Source organism: Amblyomma maculatum, chromosome 1, assembly GCF_055883805.1.
Source record: "Amblyomma maculatum isolate TAMU_Amacu chromosome 1, ASM5588380v1, whole genome shotgun sequence".
NCBI classification, from domain to species: domain Eukaryota; kingdom Metazoa; phylum Arthropoda; class Arachnida; order Ixodida; family Ixodidae; genus Amblyomma; species Amblyomma maculatum.
The window spans coordinates 129544918-129558840 of record NC_139344.1 but is presented as its reverse complement, the minus strand read 5'-3'; positions in this window follow the sequence as shown (position 1 = coordinate 129558840).

The following is a 13923-nucleotide window of genomic DNA, read 5'->3' as shown; positions in this document are numbered from 1 at the left end:
TTTAGTCATCACGACAGGTCGTTTCATGAATGGCTCTTATGGGAAATTCGTGCCCCGTTAATATGAACGACCCGAATTATGAACAGTTTTTCGGGGGACGAAACTTTTTCAATGTATTTATGCCTCGTTAATATAGAATCTCGCTATCTGAACAATGGACAGAGGAAGAATGCATACAGCCCACTTGGGCCGATGTATTTTTGTCTCATTGATATGGACATCGTTCGAAAAAAGCAGGGGAGCAGCAGGATAGAAGGCGTCAAGGGAATGCCGAAGGGAGAGATGGTGCAAGAAGGCTGGAGTTGAAAACTTAGGGAGCGCGGCGCAGTGGCACTCCCTCGGCTGGGGCCCAGCGGTGCCTGGTTACACTCGTCACCACGGGGCGAGTGAGGATTGGGGTGGGGGGAGATAGGTGGAAGGCTCCATGGCGTGAGCCACCGTGGCTTGAGCAGTGAGTACAGGGTGCCGACGTCGATTCTTGGGACTGCGGAAGCAATAAATAAGCTAGCTTCTTCGGGCCCTTGAAATGGCGGAGACAGGCCAGCAAGACGCTTGGTCTGCCGGTCATTTCACAACCGTTCTACCCTGCTTCTGCTTTTTTTTTTCTTTTTTCCTTTTTTTCCGGTTTTCTTGTTCTGGTAATGGCAAGTGCTGTAGGAAAGAAGGAAGGAATAGGTCTCTGGACATAATTTGGCGGGAAGACGACAGAATGTGTGTGCTTCGCGTCTGGAGAACAAGTTGTTTTGTTCACTAGCTTTACTCAGTTTTTGCATGGATGGAAACTAGAAAGTAATTTAAAAGTAATTGAATTACTCAGTATAAGTAATTGTAATGTAATTTCATTACTTTTTGGAAGCAGTAATGAGTAAAGCAATTGAATTACTTTCCTGTGATTTTCGGTAAAGCAATTAGTAATGTAATTTAATTCCATTTGAAAAGTAATTTTGCCATGTATGCCAGTAACCCTCAACTTTAGTCTGACTTTTGGCATGGCGGGAGTTAAACGCAAAAGAACGGAGCTGAACGTAGGCGCGAAGCGGGACATCTGTGATTACAAGCGGCAAAAGCCATCTCAGTCAATCCAAGCCGGGAGGGACTGGACCCAAGTTCAACTAGGCCTCAGCCTCGCCAGGTCGACGGTAGCATCGATACTACAGGACTCAGATAAATGGCTCAACGTCTGCATCGCAGCGTCAGCCACAGTCCGACAGCGCCCAGCACAATTCGAAGAAATGGAGTAAGCCTTGTTGATGTGGTTCGGGAATTGCGCGCGAATGGTGCTGTCGTGAGCGACGAAATGCTTCAACAGAAGGCTCGCTGCCTCGGTAATATTATGGGTGCGTACCGTTCCTTCTCCTCCGTCTTGATAGGTTTTACCTGTGATGACTCGGAATTTTTGTTCAATAAAACAGGGTGATGTTTACTGAGAAAAATTATTCTATGCCATGTCTAGGCATTACTAACTTCAGCTACTCAAGAGAATAGATGACAAGATGTAAGAACAGACATGACATTTCGGGTCGACGGATTCATGAAGAAGGGAGTAACATCGACAGCTCGGCTGTTTTTAATTACAAATTTATTTAAAAAGTAGTCATTAGTTATAGAGTTTTCTCAAAAAATACTTCTCGCTTTTATTCATGACTCGTTATTATGGATAACTCGCGTTATGGACAGTTTTAGTCGGAAACCAAAATGTCCATACTAACAAGGCACGACTGTATTCCTATATTTTTCCCAATTTAATGTGTTCGTCGCAAGACAATTTACAGTCTTTGTCAAAAGTGTAGAGCCCAGGGGGTCAGCTTCTGAGCCCTTTCGTTCGGCTTGTAATGCATTTCCAGAGTTCGTAATATCTGGATGGTAAGATGATTTTTTTGTCCTACACTCTTCAAAAGGAAGGGTATCCACTAATAATAAATCAGCGCCGCTACACGGCTCAGAAGCAGACCCCCCGGGCTCTACACTATTGACAAAGGCTGTACAGTGTATTAAAAAAAAGCTTGGCAATCATCAATTTATTTTTTGCGAATTAAGAAAAAGAACATATCGTCAATGTTGTCATCGTCGCTAGGGTCAACATCATTTGTCTTTTCAGTATATAGTAAGAACTGGCTTGTTTTATTTCTAATACGGATTTATTCGTGTGGGTCGGATGGAATAAACTCTTTGTATTGCATTATGGGCCTATGCGTACTAATGTGGTACCCATGTAGGCCTTAGGATAAAACGGACCAAAAAAGGGTAGGCGAGGAGGGGGAGAGGATTGCTACTTTAGTGCAGAATTGGACATGGAGTTTCCGGAGTTTTTCTGCTTTTATCCGAGATATTAATCGTTGTATAAAATTAGGAGTAAACTACAGCCTTCATGCGACGAAATTGTGGCTTGCCTATATATCCCAGGATTACCGAGAAATTTATATTTGCTTTAAGTTATGGTTTAATTTAATGATTCATTTTTTTTTTTAGGTCAAGCGCCCGACCTCAACCTCACATTTTGAGTTTGAGGTGAGGTTGAGTGAGGTCGCCAATGGTCACCTGAAAATTGAGGTGAGTTCGGCTGGGGGACCTCAACCTCAATTTATGAGGTTGAGGTTGAGTGAGGTCGCCAAATATTTTTTGAGTTTGAGGTGAGGTCGAGGTTTTTGAGGTCAAATGCCCACTTAACTCTCACCGCAAAGCGTTAACGGCTTCATGGAACACATACTGTGCTTTGGGAAAGAAAACTTCAGTTCCCGCCGCCACTGTAGGCACTTGTCTTTCTTCCTGTCATTTCTTTCTTACGTTTTTACCGGCCTCTCTGTTCACGTTAAGCAGCATTTATTGCAACCACATGTGGCTGTTTTCCCGACTGCGGCGGCACTGCCGCTGCACCCAGAAATCTCCTGGTTCCCCCCTTTCGGGGTCTTTCTTACGATGAACCTCGGTTTGCCGTTTACGTTCCTCTTCGCTCTTGCGCCCCCCCCCCCCCCCCCCCCCCCCCTCTAAAACGGCGACACGCCCGCTTTGGTTCTTTCCAACTCCACAGGACTCGTTCAGGCATCCGGCCGTATCGGCTGTCGCGTAGGTTCGCGGGCGGCGTACTCTTCTTTAACTTGCGTTCGGACTCCTTTGTTTTTTTTCAAGCACTGTCCATACTACCGAGACAAAAATACATGGGTCCAAGTGGGCCGTGTGCATTCTTCCCCTGTCCATTGTCCAGACAGCGAGTTTCCATATTAACGAGGCATAAATACACTGAAAACGTTTCGTCCCTAGAAAAACTGTCCATAATTCGGGTCGTCTATATTAACGGGGGTCATATTAACGGGGCACGACTTATATTGGTTCGTTCTTATATTACGACGTTATTAAAGAAAATCTTGCAGTCGAATAATAAGTATACAATCTAAAAGAGGTGTTTCTTCAGAGGTACGAATGCTAGTAGATTTAAAAGCATGGAAATATATAGGCCGCGCGCCCTCCGTGCACTACAAAGGACATAACCGGTTCGCTGGCTCTGGAGGCATGCAGGGGAAATACAAGCTTGAGCTTGTATTTCCCCTGCATGCCGGTGTACTGTCGTCTCATTTATTTCGGTTCTTATTAAATGGTTCTGCTTCATTTATGATAATATTTGGTGGGCACCCATGAAACCTGTAACGCAAATTGAGTGCTCCGTATGAGTGTCAATCGTGCCATAGGTGCGCTTTTGTATTGCGCTCGCGACATATTTTTGTTATTGGTGAGTTTGCGGAAATCAGTAAAAGCTTCCCAGTAAGGCATGTTTTCCAATAAAAAGGCCTCGTTCCTCGATATTTTCTCGGTCGTCTTAGAAATGAAAAGGCAAGTATCCCTTATGGCACATTCACACATGCGAGTATATCGCGGACGTCACACGCTTTCCGAGCGCTCACAAAGCAGGGAGACAGCACAGAAAATCGGCAAAGCAAGTCAAGTCACACGCGGGGAGCGAGATGCAGGAGAATTCTCCATCCCCTTCGTTTTATAGGTGTGGTATTAAACCATTGTACTCTTTCGATACCTCTCCAAGCGGTTTTTTTGGCTGGCAACATTTCTGAGTTTAAGCAGAAGGAGGAATGTGTTTCTTTTCGTTTCCGTACAAAGAATGCAAGATGTCTCTGAACGAGACCATTGGGTTGGAAAACAGGTCTTGCAGAAAAGCTGAGTAAGTAATCTGCATAGTTTCACACGTGAACCTCCTCCTTTAGCGCTTCGCCTGCATTTGTGGCTGCCCAGCACGGACTACTTAGTGCCTCCGGTTTGCGTCGGCGGAAGCGTTTCTTTACCGCCAACAAATCTCCTGGCGCAACTCGATCGCCGCGCGTGCACGGGAAGCTAGCGGAGCGTCTGCTCCAGCGACGTCGCGGCGTTTCACATTTTGCCACCACACGAGAAATGCGGCGCTGCCGTCGCGTGGCGAAATTTGAATTCGGCTCCCTACATGCGAAAGCACACAGGTATACGGTGGCTAGAAGGGGGACGTCTTGCATCTTGCGTTTTCTTTGGTTAGCTTGTTATGTGGATCCCGAATCGGATTCTTGGCTATGACTTCTATTCGGAATGTTAATGTTGCAAGTCATTTTATTATGCATTATAACTAAGGATTATAGCCAATTAATCATGACTGGATTCGATAGTAGCGTGGTATGCGGATTCTGAATTGGATCCTTAACTATGGCTTAGATTCGGGCTATGACCAATGTGGCTAGTCATGATGAAATGTCATTGCGGCATTATAGCTTATAGGCATAGAGGTAGAGCATCCGCCTCGCGTGTAAGAGGACCATGATTCCAATCCCGTGCCGCGCAATTCTCCACTGGACTAAAAAAAAAAAAAAAAAACGCGTGTCGATGGAATTGCATAAAAACAGGTTTGGGGTGCGACCTGATGCAGGTCGCAGGAATTGGCCACCCTGGTGCAGTAATTGGCCGCAACTTCCCATGATTAGTCCTACAAAATCCCGGCCCTCAGTCACCAGCGACTGCAGAGCAACTGACCACGGTGGCGGTCAGACCTGTGACGTAGCGGGGGGTGCTAAGAATTTATGGTGCACCGAGGATAGGCCGCCATTGGAAAACTGACCCTGGCAACGTTTAACACCAGAACCCAAGCTTGTGACGCTAGTTTAGCAGTGCTGAATGGGATATCATAGGGTTGGTGAGGAGGTCAAATGAGGCATATACTGTACTGAATGGCGGGCATGTACTTTGTTATCGAGGTTTACCAGAGAGGCGAGAACTAGGAGTAGGTTTCCTTATGAATAAGGATATAGCTGGTACTATAGATGGATTCTATAGCATTAATGAGGGGGCAGCCGGCGTTGTAATTAAGCTAAATAAGTGGTATAAGCTGAACGTTGCACAAGCATACGCACCTACATGTAGTCATGATGACCAGGGAGTTGAAAGCTTCTACGAAGATGTAGAATCGGCAATGGGGAAGGTAAAAATACATTATACTACACTGATGGGCGACTTCAATGCCAAAGTTGGTACTAAGCAAGCTGGAGACCACGTAGTGGGCAACCATATCATTAGATTAAGAAATAGCAGGGGGTAGGTATGGGGGGTGGGGGGGGGGGGGGGGAGTTACTAGTTGAGTTTGCTGAACACAATAACTTATGAATGATGAATACCATCTTCAACAAACGGAAGAACTGTACGTGGAAAAGCCCTAACGTGGAGACTAAAAATGAAATTGATTTCACACTGTGTTCTAACCCCGGCATTATGCAGGATGTAGAAGTAATCGGAAAGGTGCGATGCAGGGACCACATGATGGTAAGGTCTCGAATTAATCTGGATTTGAAGAGGGAGCGCAGCATATTAGTGAGGAAGAAGTTCATTAACGAATTAGCGGTAAGGGGAAAAGTAAAAGAAATCAGGCTCTCCTTAGCATAGAAACAATGAATAATAATTTCAGAGATATCATTACTGAGTGCGCGGTAGAAATATAGCAGTAGAATTATTAGAGAGGATACCGGTAAATTGCAAAGGAGACGAAAGATTTGATCAAGAAACGGCAAAGTATGAAAGCCTCCAACCCAACAGATCGGATAGAATTGGCAGAGATATCAAAGCTAATCAGTAGGCGCAAGGTGGCCGACATAAGGAAGTATAACATGATAAATATAACGTATCAATATTGAGCATGCTCTAAAGAATGGTTGTAGCCTGAAAGCGGTAAAGAGGAAATTAGGCATAGGCCAAAATCAGATGTATACACTGAGGGACAAGGCAGGAGGCAATGTCATTACGAACATAGACAAGATAATCAAGGTAGCCTAGGAGTCCTATATGGACCTTGACAGCAGCCGTAGTAGTCAGGTCAAGAATGAAATTGGCTGTAATGAAGAGCAATCAGACGTTCCGCCAGTAACGAATGACGAGGTTAAGAAAGCTTTAGAAGCTATGAAATGGGGGAAAGCAGCTGGGGAGGATCAAGTAACTACAGATTTGTTGAAGGACGGAGGGGATAACGTGCTAGAAAAACTGGCCACCCTGTATACGCATTGCCTGATGACATCGAAAGTACCGGAATCATGGAAGTACGCTAACATAATCTTAATTCATAAGAAAGGCGACGCTAAGGACTTGAAAAATTACAAACCAACCAGTTTACTATCAGTTACGTACAAAGTATTTACCAAGGTAATCGCTAACAGGCTCAGGACAACCTTAGACTTTAATCAACCTAAGGGTCAAGCAGGATTTCGGAAAGGGTACTCTATCATCGATCATATATTCACACTATAAACCAGGTGATAGCAAAGTGCTCGGAATATAACCAGCCCCTATACATAGTATTTATTGACTACGAGTAAGCATTTGACTCAGTGGAAACCTCAGCAGTCATGCAGGCAAATCAGGTTGCAGTTGAACTATATATGAAAGTACTGGAAGATGTCTATAGTGGCTGTACAGCAACCATAGTCCTGCATAAAGAAAGTGATAAAATTCTAAATAAGAAAGGTGTTAGGCAAGGAGACACGATCTCCCCAGTGCTATATATGTATATATATATATATATATATATATATATATATATATATATATATATATATATATATTGCTTAGTGTATTCAAAGGCATGGAATTGCAGCACTTAGTCATCAGGGTCGACGTAGATAATATCAATAATCTGCGATTCGCTGATGTCGTTGCCTTGTCAAGTAACTCAGGGGACCAACTGCAACTAATGATAAAATGATGTAGGCAGGAGAAGCAGAAAGATAGGCCTAAAGGTTAATATGCAGAAGACTAAGGTAATGCTAAACAGCCTGGGAAAAGGAACAGCAGTTTAAAATAGGTAAAGAAGCCTTGGAAGTGCAAAGCGAATATGTCTACTTAGGGTGACCGTAGATCCGGACCACGAAAGGGAAATAACTAGGAGGATAAGATGGTACTCAAACATTATGATTAGCAGCTTACCGATATCGCTTAAGAAGAAAGTATACAACAGTTGCATCCACCATACGAACCTATGGGGCTGAAACATGGAGGTTAACGAAAAGGGTTCTACTTAAGTTGAGGACAACGCATAGGGCCATGGAACGAAAAATGGTAGTTGCAACGTTAAGAGATAGGAAGCATGCAGGGCGGCCAGGAGAAATAACTCAAGTTACTGACATTCTGATCGCAATTAAGAAAAATAAATGGGCATGGGCAGGACATGTTGTTCGAAGAGAAAATAATCGAGGGTCTCTAAGAGTAACCAATTAGATTCCAAGGGAAGGTAAGTGTAGCAGGGGGCGGCAGAAAATTAGGTGGGTGGATGAGATTAAGAAATTCGCAGGGGACAAGTGGATGCGCCTAGCACAGGACTAGGTTAATTGGAGAAAAATGGGAGAGGCCTTCTCCCCGCAGCGGGTATAGTCCGGCTGATGATGATAATGATGATGATGATGATGATGATCCAAATAATCATGACCGAATTCATTATTGGCTTGTTTGTGGATTCTGAATTGGATGTTTGGCTACGACTTGGATTCGGGCGATGACTAATGTGGCTAGCCATTATGCGATGCTATTAAGGTATTATAGCTAAGTAATTAAGACTAAAATGGGCATTTTGGCCTTTTTGGCTTGTTATGTGGATTGTGTTGGATTAGCTCTAAATCTGTCTTTTGGTCACACATTCCGCGGACAGACACCGTGGGCGCACGCCACTGATGAGCCAAGAATTTTAAAAACAGTACGCTTGTTGGAAACCTCGATCCAAATTTGGGTTTACAGCAGGTGTGCAGGGCACAGAGCAAGAACATACAAGAGCCCGTTCTGATGCCAACAGCAAAAGGGCATTTAAATAGGCACTAAGCTCAAATAATATAGCCGAAACAAGGAGGTACGATAGACTGATAAAGTGGCTGTTTTTCCGTGCAACACGGAGTTCGTGTTGCTGAGAGAATCGCTAATTCCTCAAATTCGTGTTATGATTTTCGGATATACCAGCTGCCCCATTTAAACGTAACCAAGCTTTTAAAGCAAGCATAATGGGCTAGCCAAAAGGAAAGAACTGAAGGCTGTTAAGAATAGTCTTGCCTAGTCGGCAGTATTTTTTTTTTTGTTCACCAAAGTTGATTATAATTACTAAAGGCAATTTAGCTAACGTTTTAATGATTACCTTGAGGCATAATATGGCAAGGCAAATATGCAAATTAGTCCCAGAAAGCACCTGGCTGCGTTGTTTCCATCAAGCTACAATTTACGTAGCATTATTTGCAATCCTGAAAAGGAAACTCCGACGTGATTAGCTGCTAGCTTAAATATCTCCCCAGTGCGTACGGCGCTTTTTATTCTTGTGCACCAACAGAACTGGCTGCGATGCTTTTTTATTTCCACCGTACTGTACTCCAATATAACGTGTACTGTGTTCCAATGTAACCGCCAAAATAGTGTTGAAGGCCAAAGCGATAAGCCACTCGTGGTAGCTTGACCATGTGCAGTAGCGGATGTCTCTAGGTGTGTCGTTGCGTTAATTTTATTCTTTTGTTTAAACCTCGCCCTTTTTAATACAAACGGCGTGCTTGCAGTTTTAGGATGTTAATGCTTACCTGACTTGATTTAGTAGCATCCCTTCATCTCTCATAACGAAAATTATAAGTGGACATGGTTTAAAAAATTTCTGTATTTGTTCAATAGGTACACTTTTTTAGTAGTAACGGGGTTATGTTAGACTAAAAAGAAGTCAATTTGTAATGAAAACTTCAACAGCTTCTCTGAGGTCAGACATTTTTGTGTCTTTAAAAGAACAGTACAGGTGCGGACATAAGTAAACGGAGCACGCTTTTCCGTTCAAATTAAAATCATGCCTTCAGCACTGGAGATAAGAAAACAATATTTGCCAATGCAAAAGGGCACTGGCGTCTACTACCGGTTCGTACATACCCCGACTGCCAGTTTCAATTATGCAAAGCGGGAAAAAGTTTAGAAGCAAATAGCGTGCTCCGTTTACTTTTGTCCGCAGGGGTACGTCACTGGCAAACCTACTCAGTTTATTTTATTTTTTTTTACGACACAACAAATATCGAGGCGCAATTTTCACTGGCGCGACAGCGTTAGAGGGCAAATGCATCACCTTTGTGGGGATTCCATAATATTCAAGTATTCAAAACTACGTGTATAGACAATAAGCTGTGCATGCAAATATTCTTTTTTTTGCCCTAGAATTACAACTAATGTCATAATCGGCAATTTAAAACTCTGGCTTCTCCCAGTGTCGTAAAAGCCCGGAGAATCACCATGATGACATCAAGGACGATAATCCTTTTTATTCCCACTACCTTCGCTTACACCCTACTTTGCGTCATCGGATGCCGCCGAACAACGTTTCAAGGGTTTCGCTTTCGGTAGCACTGTCTTTATTCCTTCAAAGCAAGCGTTCCTATGGGGGGTAATGTACAGACACCGTCCTTGACGTCATAACGAGGATACCCAAGGGGAGCTGCAGACAGGATCCATTATTAATGCTGTCACGTCTTAACCTTAAAGACGGCGCTGAAATGTCCCCCCCCCCCCCCCGCCCTTTTTTTTTTTTTTTTTGAAGCGAAAAGCTTCACTAGGCTAGTCAACACCGGGTCTGGCGTGCGTGTGATTACTTTTAGCCACAGCTGCACATGCGTGAACTCGTCGAGTGACGTCACTTGGAGAGGTGCAGGTGTTTGAAGCGAAAAACTTCACTACTAGGGTCAGAGCCGAGCTTCGCGTATGCCGTGACGTCACAGCCAAGGCTAAATGCGCAGCCCCCTCACCAAGCTCTGCCGACGTTGCCTAGCAACGCTTCAGAGGTGTGCGACTCCTCCTCATTAAAAAAATTGTATTCATCCGGGAATCGAACCCTTGGATCCCCAGCCGCGCGCTTTACCGCTTTGCCACGCCGCGGCTCGTGAGCGCTGCTCATAATTCCGCTTGTGTAACGTGAGGACGATAGCGAGTTTCCGCGCGTGACAGATACTGCGATTGGCGCGCAATTTGAAAGTACCAATGACTAAAATAGAGTCCCTCAATTAGGATGATGTCGCCCATCTGCCGTCAGCTATGAGGACCAAGCGGGAACGAGTGCACTCCAATGCCGCCTTCCGCGAATGACAGATGCTGCGCCTTTCCTTTCCTGTAAACGAATTATAGAACGCCGGTGAACTTAGACGCGCTCGACCGGGAAGCCAAGGAGAGCTTAGCTGCTGACGAACGGCGCAGAAGACTGGAGAAATTAACTTCTTCCGATCCCGAGGTAGTCGCTGCTTTTCGCTATGTATATCCAGGCATAGCAGACCTGAGCCATGTTTATTTTATTTTTTTTTTTATGCCAGGTTTCGCCTTTTAGCCGTACCGGAGCCTACGCTTCACGGTCGGTGGTCGGTCATGTGACAACTGACGTCAGAGCGAGAGACAGGATAGCAAGTCGGCTCTTCAGCGCGCCGCAGCTAAGCTCCACGACCGGTCGACCACCTGCGAACGGCGGCAAGCGATTGAAGTCATACAAGTTGCAAGAGCTTGCAGTCCTTGCTGCGATTCATTGGGCTACAGAAAGAAGAATCTGTGAGTGAATAATAAAGTTTGGAGACGTCTAAAATATATGCCTATCATTTCGTGGGTACACAAGAGATTAGAAATGTGTAACACCACAAGCGAAACACTTAGCCAAGCGGACATTGCTTTCGTAATTTCCAGGCTTAACTAAAGCTAAGCCCCAGCAATTTTTTTTTTAAATGGCTTTATTGATCAACGACTCACTATCATGTACAAATAGCTATGGCTGCACATTTCAAAGGAGATATAATATCCTAGGGATGGTTGCTTGTTTACATTCAGTACATGTAGGAGTTGTATGCTCTTCATGTCATTTTGATGTCGCTGTGCTGCCAAAGGCATTTAGAGCTCGCGTGTTTCAAGTGGAGGGTGCCGGCTCTGCAAGTTCTACATGCCAACATCCTAGAATATAAAGCCTATCAGACTTTATGCTTGGTGCGTTTTGTATCAGGTTAACTGCATGTCCAAATCGTTTTCTATAAGAAAATAGGCTATTAGTTCTCCTATTATAATTCTCGCTATATAGTGGTTCTATAGGCGTCCCTTGAGAGAAACTTTCTAATGCGAACATCCCACAATTTCACTCGCTTCAGGAGAAAGAATTCGCCTTTCTCTGGCGACCACATACTGTCACGAGCGCTCCGAGAAAGTATAGCAGGCAGGCGGCACCTGGTGGCAGGGCTGGGAGCTATGCCGCTGCTTCAGCTGTCGCCGCACGGTAAGACAATCCACGTATGTTGCTGATGGGCGTTCTTGCTGCAGCCTATTGCGTCCATTCTGAGTGCAAGTGTCTAGGACGGCTCTATAATTTGGGCTAGTTGGCAATAGTCTACTTCAAAGGAAGGAAACCGTGACAAAATGCGAAGGGCAAAACAGCCACGCGATGGACCCCTCAATTGCGCGTCGGTCCTCCTCTTGTGTCTGCATTTTCCCCATCCTTCGTCTTTTGGCTCTGTTTCCACTCTCTGAGTCTGGAACAGTGTTGCACACCAACCATGGCGTCATATACATCAGTCTAGTGCAGACGTCTGGCAAGGGCGAAGGCATCTGAGCCAAATAAAAGCGGCCTTTGGCTGACACTGTCTGCAGGCCTGGTGAGCATTTTCATCATGCTGTATTTTCAGTATTCACTAAACAAATTATATGGAAGAGGGCGGAAGTGACGAAACAATTTTTGTCTACTTGGAGGTTGGGTTTTTTCTTACCCTTCTTTCACGGTGTATGCACATTGAGTACGTACAGTCTGCGTCAGCCAAGTGTAGAGGGCTGGAGCATTTTGCATAAAAAACGACACCTCGCAGCAGCTTCTGTTTTTTCGAGGCAACGCTTGAGCAGAAGTATAGAGCCGCATAGACGTGTAAGGAATGCTAGCACTAGCACTTCGCCCAACTTTCGTGGACTGTCTGGAGACGGCAAAAGTGAAGATTAAAAGGGAGATTTAGAGGGGCGAGTATATGAATTAAGGCATTCGCTAACATGTCAAAGAAATAGTTCAGCGTTGGTTGAGTTTGTTTGCTGGAGGTAAATTGCCAAATCGCCTGCATTTTGTTTGTAATTTTTCATTTTTCCCTTCGTAATTGTTTAGTGCACAGGGTCAATAAAAATGACTCTGAACTACGAAGCAAGAATGTATACTCGGTTTTCTAGGTGCTTTAAGCCGGCGAAAGAATCCACGTAAATTTTGGTGTGTGGGTAAAAGAGTTGCGGTAGCCTCTTGGTTATATGTTACTGGATTTACGGCAACGGATTAATTTTGTGAACTAATTTTTGACAGAAGAGACTGCTTTGTGTCAAATTCTTTTTAGCTACTATCCGTACGTAGTATATGATGTATAGTTATTAGAGATTATAAATATCATTCTTGGTAAAGGAAGTTCTAATTTCTCCCCTGAGGTGTGCTTCCACAGTTGTCGCCGTCTATGACATCTTGAATGTTGAACTGTCGGGCACAATAACTTAGGTAAGACTGAGAAGTGAAAATGAGCGCATTCCAGTCGTATTTATTCGTCTGCCATTTATTTCACTGGCAATCTTCAGTTGCTCTCTCAGCCAGGGCGAAATCAGTTGGAATATGCGGCTTTTTAAACTAGATTTAAAAACAGTTACGTGGTTCACTTTCTTTCTGTTTACGCTTCACTAGGCCATTACAACATTTTACCATGATGCACTGCTATACTAATAGCCTCTTTCACCACCCAACGGCCGATCCTGCGTTCCAGTAGGTAGTTTAAACCTACCTATTGTACTCAGCAAAACAGCACAGACTCTCTGCTGTGCTGTTTTGCTAGGTGCATTTTGTATTCGGTAAACTGCATGCCAACTCATTGTCTGTAGCAAATAGGCTATTAGCTCTGCTATTATAATTTTCGCTATAGCAGTTCGAATTTCCCTTCATAAACGTATATTTTAATGAGGAAAACATGGATCTATTTTGAATAAAAACAGAACACACACAAAGCACCACATAGATGCTTTTCTCAGTGTCACTGGAAGTCCAGGTGTTCACGTCTTTACTACTCGAAAATGGGCTCGAAACTCACTGGGTAAGACTAATTATGCGCCACGCATCTGACAAATTTCGTCGCAAGTGCTGAGTGCGGATTGAAGCTGCACAGCCGACAGTTTCTACTTTCCGAAGGTGGCTGCACTTTCAAACAGATTATCTTCGTTTATAGTGCGTGTATGTGCGCTCAGCGGAGATGTGCTTTCACAGCATTCCTGAAGGCCCTTAACTTAGAGCGGCGGCGCGAAATCTTTCCGGCCCGCGCTCATACGCGTACCTCTCCTTCCTTCTCCGCAGGCAGTTGGAGAATAAACACAGGAAAAGGGGAACCACATATTTAGAACTCTAGCCCGAAAATAAGGCGGGCACGCTTGAATCGCGTTAATGTG